At 39.0% G+C, this 15,468-nt stretch overlaps 1 long non-coding RNA gene across 1 annotated transcript in view; it reads right to left on the bottom strand.

Annotated features, from left to right (window-relative positions):
- Positions 1–13,475, bottom strand: part of LOC123504299 — a 480,980-nt gene extending 467,505 nt beyond the window's left edge. Inside the window, exon 1 of the long non-coding RNA XR_006674795.1 lies at positions 13,168–13,475. This is a non-coding gene — a long non-coding RNA (uncharacterized LOC123504299). The remainder of the gene's footprint in view (positions 1–13,167) is intronic.
- Positions 13,476–15,468: the final 1,993 nt, after the last annotated feature.

Below are 15,468 nucleotides of genomic sequence, written 5' to 3'. Positions count from 1 at the left end.
GAAGTCAAAAACAGGCACAAATGAACTAGAGATAAGATTCTTGCATCCATCAAGGAGAAGCAGGCAGCGGATTCTACACAGTCCGTCCGTCACTAGTGGTTAATTCCCGGGTACTAGCAAATTATTATTCATTAGGTAATTATTATAGTCACTGTATTAACATTCTAGTTGACGTTCTATTTTCCGATTATGAATGGCTTTACATGTACACTGCTTAAGTTGTCAACGTAAACCAAAACGGTAACCACTACCAGTTACAAGCGGACATTTACATAATTCTCAGTCTATTTAATTCCAAAGCCAATAAGACAGTACTTCCATCTGGCCTTACTTACACCACCAATGAAGAACGTAAGACTTTTTTTTTACCCTATCATAGCTACGCGTCTCTGAACAGAAGCTGCACGTTTATACAGTCTAACAACCACACACACACACACACACACACACACACACACACACACACACACGCCCGGTAGCTCAGTGGTTAGAGCGCTGGCTTCACAAGTCAGAGGACCGGGGTTCAATTCCCCGGTCGGGTGGAGATATTTGGGTGTGTCTCCTTTCACGTGTAGCCCCTGTTCACCTAGCAGTGAGTAGGTACGGGATGTAAATCGAGGAGTTGTGACCTTGTTGTCCCGGCGTGTGGTGTGTGCCTGATCTCAGGCCTATCCGAAGATCGGAAATAATGAGCTTTGAGCTCGTTCCGTAGGGTAACGTCTGGCTGTCTCGTCAGAGACTGCAGCAGATCAAACAGTGAAACACACAGACAGACAGACAGACAGACACACACACACACACACACACACACACACACACACACACACACACACACACACACACATAAAACGAGAGAGAGAGAGAGAGAGAGAGAGAGAGAGAGAAATTGGTACTAGTTTGCACTCAAGTTCTTACATCAAAAATATTAAAACATTATGTTACGTACACATATATCTTCAGTATTACAATGGAGAAAACATCTCAGAAAAAAGACCACGCTTAGTTATATAATCTTACAATCACAAATAAAAATGAAATAAATGAGGAATCAAAGACGCTCCGACGTACGTAGAGGCGAGGAGATGCAGGTGTGGAGAGGAGGAAAGAGATAAATCATTAAACATGCAAACCGTACGTACTTCCCAGAATACCTGATGACATCGTACATTCACATCATTACGGTGCCCACATGATCTCCCATATTGGTTCTCAAACACGTGGAATACAAAATACTGGCTAAAAAAACTCCTTCACTATGTACTTCCATGAATACATGATGATATGGTACACGCATCACAAGCATCATTAAGAGGAGCATATGATCTGGCTTTACTGGATCTCAAACACATGGAATACCAAACACCGACTCATATATACTACACAAGTCCTTGCTACCTTCCCACTCTTCTAAAATAAGTGCTTTCTCAAATAGAGTCTTGCACGGTAATCACAGCAATCGCTCCGGCATCAGTCTTTATCAGTGTGTGCGAATCTAAGGTACAATAGTAACATGAAAGACTGTAAGATGAAGAAAAAAGAGGAGGAACAAGGCGCCGCCCATCAGTAAGTCGTAACATAATGGACCGCATTCGCAAACGTTTTGTTATCTCATCTAGATAGTATTTTTAACAGGCTTTAGCAGAGGTTTTCGGACATTCATGGGAATTTTTCATGGTTCTTGTATATATGAAAATGATTGTGAACACTGTGAATGGGTAACAATATCCAAGTAGTGCTAATGCCATCCGATACTTCTTAAGTGAGCCCAAACCGTTTTAGAACAGCGACCAGTTTATCAAATCCAAAGCAGCTTTTAGTCCAGGCAGTGCAGTCAACAAAACAATACTAACATGAAATTTACCGTCAAGTATACTTAAAAACGTCTGCGTGGCAAGCAAATGCAGCAACAGTCGCCTGCCAGCCTCCAATTTGCAAAACGAGAACAACGACGAGTAAAAATAGCGATACTTAGAACAGGATTTTGTTGTTTTGAAGCCCAAATTATTGTTATTAAAATTTAAGGGATGGAGAAGGGAGGGTGTAATCTCCCTTAACACACTCGTTTAGAAATTATACTTTTGTCTATCGAGTACAAAAATTCTCGCCGGAATCTTAAGAGCCTTTCGTCAAACAGAAAAACAAAAACGGTCTTTGTGTCTTCTTTTTTCTCACAAATTGCCTTAAATTTTCTTTTGATATTTCTTTCCTGCTCCTACGGATGCCATCACGCTCGTGCAAGGGAGTGGACGTCAGTGTAATGATATTTATTAGGAATTGATAGTCATTGTTTTAATAATACAACTACTATTTATACGTTAATTGTCTCGAACATTACCACCATCATCTTTATCAGTAATATCACCTCCAGTGTTATTATTGTAACATTGTTGTACAAGAATCATATCAGTAACTACTATTATTACGAATAGTACTTCTTCTACTACTACTTCTACTATTACTACTATTACTACTAATAATACTAATGCTAATACTAATATTAATACTACTACCACTATTACTATCACTACTGCACATACTATTACTACTACTGTCACTATATACTAGCACTGTTTAGCAAAACAAAGACCTCAGAGTAATTTTACGGCCGAAAACACACAGACACACACACACACACACACACACACACACACACACACACACACACACACACAAATTATGCTTATGCCTTTGTCTGTAGTAGTAGTAGTAGTTGTTGTTGTAACAGTAGTAATAGTGATAGTAGAGTTAGTAGTAGTAGCAGTAGTAGCAGTAGTCGTAGTAGTAGTAGTAGTAGTAGCAGTAGTAGTAGTAGTAGTATATAGTCAGTATTATTGGGACACTTCCTGGCGGTGTGAGCTTCCGGGGGTGTAGGAAAACTAAGAGTACGAGTAACAGGCACGGGGGAACAGCGAGAGGAGGTCGCTAGACTTGGCTGGCTGCTAAGAATTCCCATTTAGCCGCAGCCGCATCGACGTGAAAATTAGCATGAAAGATAAATGCTTTCCTACGACAAAACGTCGGGTGGTGGGAGAGGATTAAGCGTCTACATTCCTGAGTATGTATTAAGGAAGATTGCTTGTAATACATAAATGTTACAAAAGAAAGAGATATCAATAAAAGTAACACATACACTAGAGAAACAGTACCGATAATGCTATAGTAACAAAACAGCCCTGCTAGAAATATTGTTCTACTAACAACACTTAGAAATATCCAGAAAGTATGTCAGTGATAAAAAAAAAAAAAATGCTGATTTATTAGCTAATAATGTGACACGGGAAAAATGTTCAAAGTTCAAAGTCGAGACTGACCTCCTGTTAGATAAACACTTACGTATGTTTTCGCACACGGAATCGTCGTGAATCAGCGGCCTTTCTGTGAGTGTTAAGAGGACGATGCCTGCCGCCGCTTATAAGCCTCAGGAATGCGTCAGGCTGAGCTTGTTGTGCGACTCGCTTTTGCATTTTCTAAGCCTTTGTGGAATCCCTACAAACATTATTAGGCCAATGACTGATGTCGCTAAGAGTATTCAAGTGTTCAGTAGGCGAATCAAATTTCCTTGATATTTTATAACGAGGGAGACAATTACGAATACATGTTTCATCATGTTTTAAATTGTAGATGGATTGCTTCCTGTCTTGCTTCATGATTGCCAGGAATGTACCAAGGTACAACAAATTCTACAAGGACACCAATGTCTTAGGTCAGTGACAACAGCTCTCACAAGGCTATGGATATCACTGGAATAATCATGTATTAAATCCTAACCTTATAATTTTTGAACCGTCGTGAATTCTCAAGTTAAATATAAATGTGTTGGAAATTTCTAGTTTAATTTCAAGAATACATTATAAGAGAGAAAAAATAAATAAATAAAGAGCCTATTATTTCATCAGTAAATCATGTAAGTTGACTCAAATGAAGTACAACATGCATCATTAGTGTCAAAAAGTCAAACTGGTGCATAAGGCAATATAGTTCGTCATGTACACTGCACAAACATAGATTTTTCCTCGCTCATGATGAAGTCATATCATAAATAGGTGGCATGCTTTCCTTATTAGGTTACACAGCAGCCTTGAGTGAGGAGAGTCTAGGTGAAGGCCGTAAGAAGCTAAGTTGCCGCAAATTTACTAATTGCAGAGGATCGCTCGGGGAAACCAGTAGCAAAAATGTCTGATGGTAAGTGATGCCATGTAGTATAGTTCTCATTAACCATGGTGAAGCTGCTACCCCGCCTCTCTCTCTCTCTCTCTCTCTCTCTCTCTCTCTCTCTCTCTCTCTCTCTCTCTCTCTCTCTCTTTCCACGAGATCAGTTCTTGATAATTCTTGACTAGACGAATACAAAATACTGTCTACTTTTTTTTTTTCTCCGTCTCTAATATTAAAACTTTCTTTAATCTACATGTCGACGTGACGACATTCTCTAACAATACGAAATAACTTGAAGCAGTGTATGATAATTGCATTTTTAGAGCCGTTCACGTCAGGCTGATCAAATAACAAGGGCATTATCTTTCTTTTCTTTTATTTTTTTCGTCATCAACATAATACAAAATTGTTTACAAGTTTGACTGCGGCATCGCTCTGCGCCTAATTACACATATCCGTGTAATCTAAATATATTAAAACGTGTTGAATGAAAGAAAAAAGAATGTCCTTTATAAATTTTCTTTGATAATTGCATTCCATTACTGCTACTTACACTAATTGAGAATCCTTTAGTGCATGCGTGTATAAGTATGTCATATGACGTGAAGTGTGTGTGTGTGTGTGTGTGTGTGTGTGTGTGTGTGTGTGTGTGTGTGTGTGTGTGTGTGTGTGTGTGTGTGTGGGTGTGTGTGGGTGGGTGGGTGTGTGGCTGTATGTGTGTGTATTTGTAGTTTACATTCATTTAAGTAATTTTCGTATCGTGTACCGAAACTCTCTCTCTCTCTCTCTCTCTCTCTCTCTCTCTCTCTCTCTCTCTCTCTCTCTCTCTCTCTCTCTCTCTCTCACTACGCAGAGAGGCTTGTCCGTCATAAATACTGCTTACTTAAACAAATAACTCGTCTAATGGTCATCTGAAAGCCAAAGCTCACAATTGATGGCGTGATGCCTCAACCGTCGCCACGGCGTCGAGAGCCACACACCTGAAAATGCGGCTGACGACGAAAGGTTAGTACGAGTAACCCGCTGTTCACGTGAACCTGAAACTCTGAGTATAGCATAGCAGCAGACGAATGGAGAAAAAAAAGTTCATTAAGCAGGAAAAATTGGGTGTGTTTTGAGGAATGTTGGAAATGACTGAGTGCTGAAGTATTTCCGTGTACTTTAGGAGAGTGATTGGAAGTTTGGATACGCTATAGAGGAGAGCTGGAAAATCTAAGTATGCTTTGAAAAGAGTACTGAAAACTTTAGGCTTACTTTAGCTGTAGTATACACTGATTCTAGTGCAACTTCAACCATCATCTTCGCTTCAACAATATGATAACACCATAGTAGTAACCTCAAATATTATAGTTAAATTAAACACACGCATCATCGACAGTTTAACGCAACTAGAAAACATAACGTGTGTGTGTGTGTGTGTGTGTGTGTGTGTGTGTGTGTGTGTGTGTGTGTGTGTGTGTGTGTGTGTGTGTGTGTGTGTGTGTGTCTCCATTTTAGCCACCCAGCCCCCTCCACACTCTCGCCCCGGAAGCTACTGAGTCTCGGCGGCCAAAAACAGGCTTAATGGAGTCAGGGTTTTTATGAGGTCCCGTGAACTTAGTGGAGATACACTGTGAAGGGATTTGCTAGTACACCGTAAAGATCTAACAGTATAATATTGTTTAGATTCTTTTACGACCTAATGTGTGTGTGTGTGTGTGTGTGTGTGTGTGTGTGTGTGTGTGTGTGTGTGTGTGTGTGTGTGTGTGTGTGTGTGTGTGTGTGTGACGGTAGTGTTCAAAACGGAGAGATGAAAATTTACACATCCTAAGGGAAAGATGGTAAAAGAAAGAAAAAGTAAGAAAGAGAGAAATGACAAAAGAGAGAAGGAAGAGAAAACGCAAATAATAAAGGAAAAAAATTTAAGACTCATGGAAGATAGAAAATACAAACACGAATACGAATAGACATCATTCCTTCCACCACCACCACCACCACCACCACCACCACCACCACCACCACCACCACCACCATCATCATTCCTATCACGAACGTTATCTTCTACCAACAAAATATTAATAGCCACTACCGTTCCAGACGCGCTTCACCACATTACAAAATAACACAGCTACCTTACCTTCTATATCTACCACATCTATCAACATTATAAATCTCACTCTACTTATCACTCTTTTATCTATCCATCTATCTCTGTCAATCTGTCTGTGTCTCTTTTATCTATACGTGTTCATCTACATAATTATTTACTAACAAGCTTCAGCTCCGAGCAATGAATAGTTAATAGATTTCATTTACATCACCGCGTTATGGAGGAACAAATGCTGTAGTAGCGCACTGGACACAAGACACACATTACACCTACAGTAAGGAAATATTGGCACTTAGGGAGAGTTAATGGAACGATTGGATATAGTGATGCGTTCAGTTATAATCTTTAGCCAGAGGAGGAGAGCTGTGTGGAGAGCAGAGAATGAGGAGGTGAGGTTTGTCAGGTGTGCATGGTGGAGATACTGTATAGACAATATTGCTGGCAGGCGTTAAGGGAGTACTAAAGGCGAGGTCAGTGTAGGTTTACATTTATCTCATTGTCTAAAGAAGTGGGTGTGTTGATGTTACTCTTATTGGAGATGCTATGGAAAGGAAGGCTAACATGTGAAGGTATTATGTTTTGTTTTTGTTCTTTTTATTACCACGTTATTATCATTTCTTTATCAATACGCGTGTGTCTTCGTTCCACCGTGTGTCCTGACTGCCTGTCATTGTATCTACACATCTTGACTAAGACCTCTACAGCTCCCCCTTCCTTCCTTTCCTCTCTTTTTATATTTCCTCCTCCTCCTCCTCCTTTTCTCTATGGGTCCCGCTAGTTATTATTATTAGTATTATTGCTATTATTACTATTACTATTATTATTATTATTATTATCATTATTATTATCAATATTATTATTCCTATTATTATAATTACTATTATAATTATTAGTATCATTATTATTATTATTATTATTATTATTATTATTATTATTATTATCATTATTAATATTATTATCATTACTGTAATTACTATTATTATTATTATTATTATTATTATTATTATTATTATTATTATTATCATTATCATTATAATTATCATTATTATTATCATTTTTACGTAACCAAACAGAATATTAATCATTATTGAGAGATTTCCAAATTAAGTGTGTGTGTGTGTGTGTGTGTGTGTGTGTGTGTGTGTGTGTGTGTGTGTGTGTGTGTGTTTCACTGTTTGATCTGCTGCAGTCTCTGACGAGACAGCCAGACGTTACCCTACGGAACGAGCTCAGAGCTCATTATTTCCGATCTTCGGATAGGCCTGAGACCAGGCACAAACCACGAACCGGGACAACAAGGTGTGTGTGTGTGTGTGTGTGTGTGTGTGTGTGTGTGTGTGTGTGTGTGTGTGTGTGTGTGTGTGTGTAAGCGGGCACGTCTCGGGTACGAGCAGCTTACTTCAATAAACACACACTAATTTATGATCACGAGGATAATTAAAGTTACGAGTTACAAATCTGCAAGAAAAAAAAATTGTAAGTACGGTAGCTAAATTATCACTGAAGGCTGACGCTGCTCATTTTTTTTCTTTATTTCCTGCATCGATAATGTTACTGCAGCAAAAAGCAGTAAATATTCAACTCATTACCAGTAAAGGCCTCCTGAATTCATTTATGAGAGCGTTAACTTACCGCAGAATTCACAACGCGCGAGGAACAAACATCAACTGGCTTCATTAGGAACAAACATAAGGATAAAGAAAGAAAATAGTAATGTATCTGTTCAGTTATTCTTAATGTAAGCAGCCGGTCACAAGTCAATGGTTTAAAGAGAGCGGAGAAGTAAGGATGAGATGATGAGATCCACTTTACGTTGTTTGATGAAAGATAAGATAATGGCAAACGAAAATCTACAATACTATGAGTTTTTGAGTTTGTTGCACGAGCTCCTTCATTAAGTTCTAGTCTAAAGAGAGTGAGGAAATAGATATATTACGTTAAATAACAGCACTTGCTTGTTCTACGTTGGTAAGTAAATTTGCCTTTTTTATTTTATTTTTTGTTGCCCTTGTTGCGTCTTTCCTACATAATCAAAAATTGTTAGAATATTATATAATTTTAGGAGTGAAGAATCAGATATGCATAGAATGTTAGTTTTATATAGGTAAGAAAATTGAAAAGAAATTTGTTTGATAAGTCAAGGATTTTTAGCTTTAGAAAGATAAAAAAAAAAGAGAAAAAGGTTTAATACGCCCAAAGATTACAATTTCAGATCCGTTTAAAAGACTACCATACCATCTACTACTACTACTACTACTACTACTACTACTACTACTACTACTACTACTACTACTACTACTACTACTACTACTACTACTACTACTACTACTATTACTACTACTACTACTATTACTACCAATAATACTACTACAACTTTACTATTACTACTACTACTACTACTACTAATAATAATAATAATAATAATAATAATAATAATAATAATACTATAACAACAATTGACAGCCCTACGAAACATTGTAATATACCATTATGAAGGCCCATATTAGACCTACACCATCACTGGATCACTGGGGTGCTAACGCCATTGAGAATGATTGAATACATTTAATGAATGCTGGATGTTCAAGTACAGTTTCCTGCAATAGGTGAGGATATTTTGGCTACACTTCTGATGTTTCTTAGGCAGAGTGAGTTTTTCCATTAAATAATCATATCACCATTTTCCGTCTAAATTATATTTTCATTGTTTTCTTTAACGAATAAGATAAAAAAAATCATTCATTATTTCTATTGCTTTTGTAATATTTTTGAATAATTTTATCTCTACAATTATATGTATGAAGGTGATGGGTAAGTTATGCCGGAATTCAGGGTGTCTTCGCTGCTTGTAATAAATACAGTGTAACATATTTTTATGGATGAAGAGAAGTGGAGACATATAAGAATGTTTCATACCTGACGATGTCTTACAGCTTTCCTTATTTTCTTGTTTTATTATCTTTTTCATTGTTAAATATGAAGCCAAGACAAAAAAAATAAACATTATGTTGTTAAAGTTGAGGCAGCAGCAGCAAACACATTTGAAACACATAAACTTCCAATCCATAACATTGCTAAGAGCACCAATGCTTTCACATCGTCTACCTACGAGTATTTTCATGTATGCAAGGTTTTGGATTTTCCAGCAACGAAACAGAATCAAGTAGAGGGATGTTACTACCATCTTCCAACGGATAATGCAACAAGCACAACTAAATTCTTTAAATTACATTTTATCAAAAGTTATCTGCAAAAATATTTTTATCTCAGGACGCATCACGCGTATAGTGTGTCCACATTTTCTCAGGCTGTGTCTTTCTTGCTTGGAAGGAACAAGTTTTCTGTGAGGAGCGATTTCTCTGGTATTTTCCTTTAACTCAACATTACTATACACGGCAATAAATAAATAAATATATATATATATATATATATATATATATATATATATATATATATATATATATATATATATATATATATATATATTTAGTTAGTTAGTTTGTTAATAATAAATCATAATATATTTTTAAAGTATGAACGAATGAGCATGGAGAAATAATATGAATAACGTCACTTCGTTATTCTCAAGCTCTTACAACTCAAATCAATAAAGGTCAGTTTGAAAGAAAAACATATGAACCACTTGAATTGAATTCAATGTTAGAATTAATCTAAACATTTAAAACAGTAAGGACGCTTCACTCAAGCTCGTGTTCCCTAAATTGGAGGAAAACTTTACCGCCCCGAGCTTGTGAGATTCAATATAAATCAGCCATTATCACAGTCGCTCATCATTTATCATTAACTTAAAACAATTACCATAATTTACTAATGTTCACTTTAGTTTCTGATCTAAGCCTTACACACACACACACACACACACACACACACACACACACACACACACACATATGAATAGCATCCATGGCGCGGCTGATTCATACATATACCTGTCTGCCCAATCTATTAATGACATCACAAATATTAAGCAAAACTAGACCACGAATTAAACCCGCGTCACACCTGGTCCATGGCACACACAGGTGAGCCGCTGGACGACACCTTGATGAGAAAAAATTGTTAATATAAGTTGTGCAACTCGCAAGGAGGAAAACATGCTACCGTGTTCCAAAAATCAATGTGGTCCAGAATAGCAAGCAGCTGTCACTTGGTTCTCTTGAGTAAACTGCAGGATGTTTTAGACTGATAAGCAGGTAACGGAGGCTGTGCTTGAATGTGTTGATTTTTGTGGGGAATAATTTCTTTATCAGCGCAAAGAAAAGTATGTGAAAGTTTAGTTAAGGATGATTTATAATTTACTTTATTAACCATCTATTTCTTTTCTACTTTTTATTTTTTTATTTATTCAATCATTTACTGACTTTTTTTTATTCCTATCCTGAATATGTTGATTTTTATAAAGGTTATGAAAGATATGCCGATTCTCGTGAAGACACAGAGATCAATGCCCTGGCAATAGTGTTCATAAGAGAGAGAGAGAGAGAGAGAGAGAGAGAGAGAGAGAGAGAGAGAGAGAGAGAGAGAGAGAGAGAGAGAGAAAGAGAAAGAAAGAAAGAAAGAAAGAGAGAGAGAGAGAGAGAGAGAGAGAGAGAGAGAGAGAGAGAGAGAGAGAGAGAGAGAGTGTGTGTGTGTGTGTGTGTGTGTGTGTGTGTGTGTGTAGTTTTGCCTTCCTTCTAATTTTTTTGTACTTATAAATGATACGTTTAGCTTTATTTCATCCAAAGATTCGTGTGTGTGTGTGTGTGTGTGTGTGTGTGTGTGTGTGTGTGTGTGTGTGTGTGTGTGTTATGTCACAAATACTCTTCCATCAATTCACTAGTCTATCAAGCTATTTTTTTTCTTTTCCCTGCATCAACAGTGCTACACATTAATATCTTGTGTGTTATTGCATAGAGAGTTATTCAGCAAGCAAATGGCATGCACCTGCAATTGTTATTCAATCTGTGTGCGCAATATCAAGATAACAGTCTGGGTAAGAGAACAGTCATGAAGCCAATATAATAAAATAAATAAGGAGATGCATGTGATTCCACGTAATTCTAACATAATAATAGTATTGACGTAACATCCATGAAACACGATTATTACATTCTCTCTCTCTCTCTCTCTCTCTCTCTCTCTCTCTCTCTCTCTCTCTCTCTCTCTCTCTCTCTTGTTCAGTTATCCATCCATGGTCACACTATTTATGGCTGAAAAAAAAAATATCTCGCAGAATACTTTGAAATACCGTTATGTTTTGTATGATATGGATTGCAATTTTTAATAAAACAGAAGCGAAGAAAAAGGAGAAAAACGGAAAGTTATCGTGTTTCTTCTTCTTACTACTATATCATCGTCATCATTACTATTTGGAAATAATGTCACAAAAAACAATGTTAAACTGGGAGCGCTTTAAAAAAACAACTTTAACAGTTCGATATTTCTTTACGTTACATTAAACACGGCAAGGCTATGCCCACCACCACACTGACCTCACACCCCATCCCATCACCTCTTACTGAAAATGCCTAACTAACCACACTTTCCTAATCAAGCTCCCCTGCCTTGCCTGACGCAGTAGTTTTCCTTATAAAAGTATGATTAGCCTGTCAGTTTATAGGCTGATGAAGTAGAGAACATCAGAAACTCGCTGATTTCCATGCCACCACACCCGGAGCGATTCCTAATAAATGACATTCTTCGACCACAACGAGGAAAACTCAATGAGGCAGTTAATGACCACGATTCTCCTGCCCACAGCCTGCCTCGCCAACAAGACCAACTCCCGGGCAGCTCCTTCCTTCATTCCTGCCAATCCAAGCTCTCATTATTGCTTACTTCTCTTAACTATTCTTCCAAAGGCCACTAACCTACTCTCATATGATGGTGGTGGTAGTGGTGGTGGTGATGGTGGTGGTGGTAATGCTGACGTTGAACTAAAATGTGGTAGTTGGTTGTGGTATTCGTATGTGGTATCGTGTAGTGGTGGTGGTTATTGTGTTGGATGTTACATGGTAGTTGTGGTCGTGCTGGTATGGAAGTAGTGGTGGTTGTGGTGGTGTGGCAATATGGTGTAATGGCTGTGGTGTAGTGACGAGGTGGTGATAAGAAGGCTGATAGTTGTGAGAGAGAGAGAGAGAGAGAGAGAGAGAGAGAGATGGGGAGGGGAGCGTTGTGCAATTCAAAACGTATTAGGAGTTTCTATAAATTCTATAGCAGGGTGTTATTAACCTGGGGTTCGCGAACCCCCAGCGGTTCATAAGATATCCAGGGATACTTAGATGGCTGATCTAATAATATCCTTTCCAGTATACCATTGTGTATTGAGTTTGTCTCAGTCACTAAATTAACATTCTGTTCGATGTCAGATTACTGGGGGTTCGGGTAGATGGGCTCATAACTCAGTGGGTTCTTTAACGAGAAAAAAAAATTGAGAATCCCTGGTATAAACTATAGGGAGAGGAGTGACGTCATGAAGCGTGGTTGTGTTATTAATGCCACTGTTTAGCTTGGATAGAACACCTGCGGACGGGAGAATAACAATAAAGAAGATTTTAACATACATGTAATAATGAGAGACTTGTTAAGGTTGAATTTATTCTATTATCACTAGGAAAATAGGTGTTGTACGTCACGGAATGAGCTACCAAGTAAATTCCCCACTGCTCTCTCTCTCTCTCTCTCTCTCTCTCTCTCTCTCTCTCGTGTTGAGTATAATGCAAGACCCAGAAATTATGCACTAATACCCCATTACCATCTATGAATAAAACAATCACGTGGATGAAATACGAGACGCACCATATGGTAACAATTTATAAGGACGAGCCGCTGTTCCGTGGAGCTTCCCTTTAACCCAGTAATCTCACTGCCATTCCCTTTCTCAGTACCACCAATGAACAGAACTTAAGAATTAGCATTGTACTCACCTTACGATCACTGACGCGGCGCAGAAAGTTCCCGGGACCACCAGGACGAGGCGTACGTGAGGATCAAAATGAGAAAGGGCGAGGACGGAAGAGGCAGCGAGTAGTGAAGAAACAGGCAAGTCCTTTTTTTTTTCTTTGGCACTCCCTTAATAATCATCTTTATACACGTCCTGTTCTTTGACACTTTTTACACACAAGCACATAACGAGCTTGGATAACTACGCAACACTTCTCCACAGTTACACTTCCCTCAGGCTACCAACACCTATGTAGTTACGAAGGCTCTGGAGATATAGTGAGTTTGAGCAGGCAACTGAGTACCAGTGGGAGGATGACGGAGGTGCCTGACAGCCAGTGATATTAGTGATGGCACGTGCGGGTACCAGTCATCTCTCAGTTAGGCCTATTGTTTGTCCAAGTTTGGTGATTTTTGTTGCCTATAATTCGTATGCAGTGGTAGCAGTGGTAATGGTATTGATGGTTGTTGGCGAGGAATAATGTTGATTATCAGAAACTTAAGGAACAGAAATATGCCATGAAATTGTCCCGTACGAAACCATGGTGTATGCCGAGAGAATTGGCGGGAGATATTTTCACGAAACGTATTAAGTTACTGATTCTATACGGGAAACGAATGAGCGACCCATCTTGATATATGAAAACCTAACATTGCATAACAGTTTTCTTTACTTAATTCTCTCCCCGTTGTATATACGTATTAAAATATCTACGACCAAAGCCATAACATGAAGCTCCCATCGACCAGCGCCCAATTATAGAAAACGTGGTGTGGCGGGATACCAAACTGTCAGAGGGTCAACACATTCGCCGCAGCAACCTTGTCCGCCCTGATTAAAACGGGCAGCTGTCCACAGTGTGTCCGAGGTGAAAAATGAGCCTTTAATTAGGTCAACACATTATCATCTGCTATTAGAGAATAATGCGAATAATGTGCGTAAAAAAATCAAAAGCCGGTGTCGTCATTGAAGCTTCGTCAGGCGGCTTGGCCGGCAACAGTGTTTCGGGCCAATTTGAGGCCGAATATTCTCTCCCTCAACCGGTCTGTGCTCTCGTTTGATTAAATTCCCTACGGGCGAGGCAGCTTCTCCGATGTTCGCTTTTCGTTAGCAGTCTTTCATCCTCCCAACAGCGGCGTTTCCCTTCCCACTCTCTCTTCCCAAAAAAAGTATCATTACTGGTGGTGCACTACAGATGTCCCTCCCTCAAGAACAAGGGACTTGTTAGCACTGCACACCTTTCTCCAGCCTGATGAAGCGATGCCCCTTGCTACACATCCTCGCCTGACGGGACGATATCGGCCGTTCTCTTTGGTATAATGATCAATTTCCCCAGATGTCATATCACAAAATGCATCTGGACGTGGATATTTCGGTCACTCTCCGTGTTGTGACAAGGTGATAGGTGCTGCTCCTGGCTAACGATCTTGTACTGGTCCAGGGTGGATCTCGAACACGCAAAGTTTCCACTGTAAAGAGAGAAAAAAAAAGGAAAATGTCATAGGAGAACTGTAGTAGTAGTGTGTGTGTGTGGCATAGTGTCCGTGGTTGGCCTGTGGGTGAACCTTTTACATATTCAAAAGTCAAGAAAAAGGATATTACCATCATATACTTCTGAGCTTCACCTTATACAAAGATTACCGACTTGGTCTCCGTTTTTCCTTTCCTCTACTACAGGTTCTCGCTGTGCTTTTGTCTCAGCCCTCCCATGATGTTAGGTACTGGTAATAATGACTCTTTCACTTGCATGATAAGACGTGTGTGTGTGTGTGTGTGTGTGTGTGTGTGTGTGTGTGTGTGTGTGTGTGTGTGTGTAGTTGTTGTTGTTAGTCTTGTGAAAGTAGTTCAAGCTGGTCCACTCCGCCTGACTGGCCTCGAGATAGACCAATTTCTAGACCTACCTGCGCGGCGAGCTGATGTAGGGAGACGCTATCAGATCGCATCAGCCAGCCAGAGGATAGGCAAGCTAAACGCCTCTGACTTTCGACGCTGGGAGAACGGGCTGATTGCTAAACTTCACTTGTATTAACGGAAAATGTTTGGTTTTAGCATGTACGTAAAAACGAAAGATTATTATTTTGATTTCGGCAGGCGACGTTACGCACCGAGTCGTTTTACATAACTGTTTTAGAAAGTTGTGGTATACGTAGAGAAATATGTAAATAGAATCCCCTGGGGAGGATGTAAAGTGCAAGTTCGTTGTTTTGGTTAAAGGAATAATAATAGGCATCATATTGGCTCTGTAACAAGGCAGCGCTTCACCTTTTCGTGGTGTTCTCATGGT

This window comes from Portunus trituberculatus, chromosome 15, assembly GCF_017591435.1.
Source record: "Portunus trituberculatus isolate SZX2019 chromosome 15, ASM1759143v1, whole genome shotgun sequence".
NCBI classification, from domain to species: Eukaryota; Metazoa; Arthropoda; class Malacostraca; order Decapoda; family Portunidae; genus Portunus; species Portunus trituberculatus.
Note: the sequence above shows the minus strand (reverse complement) of the source record. Positions and strands in the feature narration are given on the sequence as shown.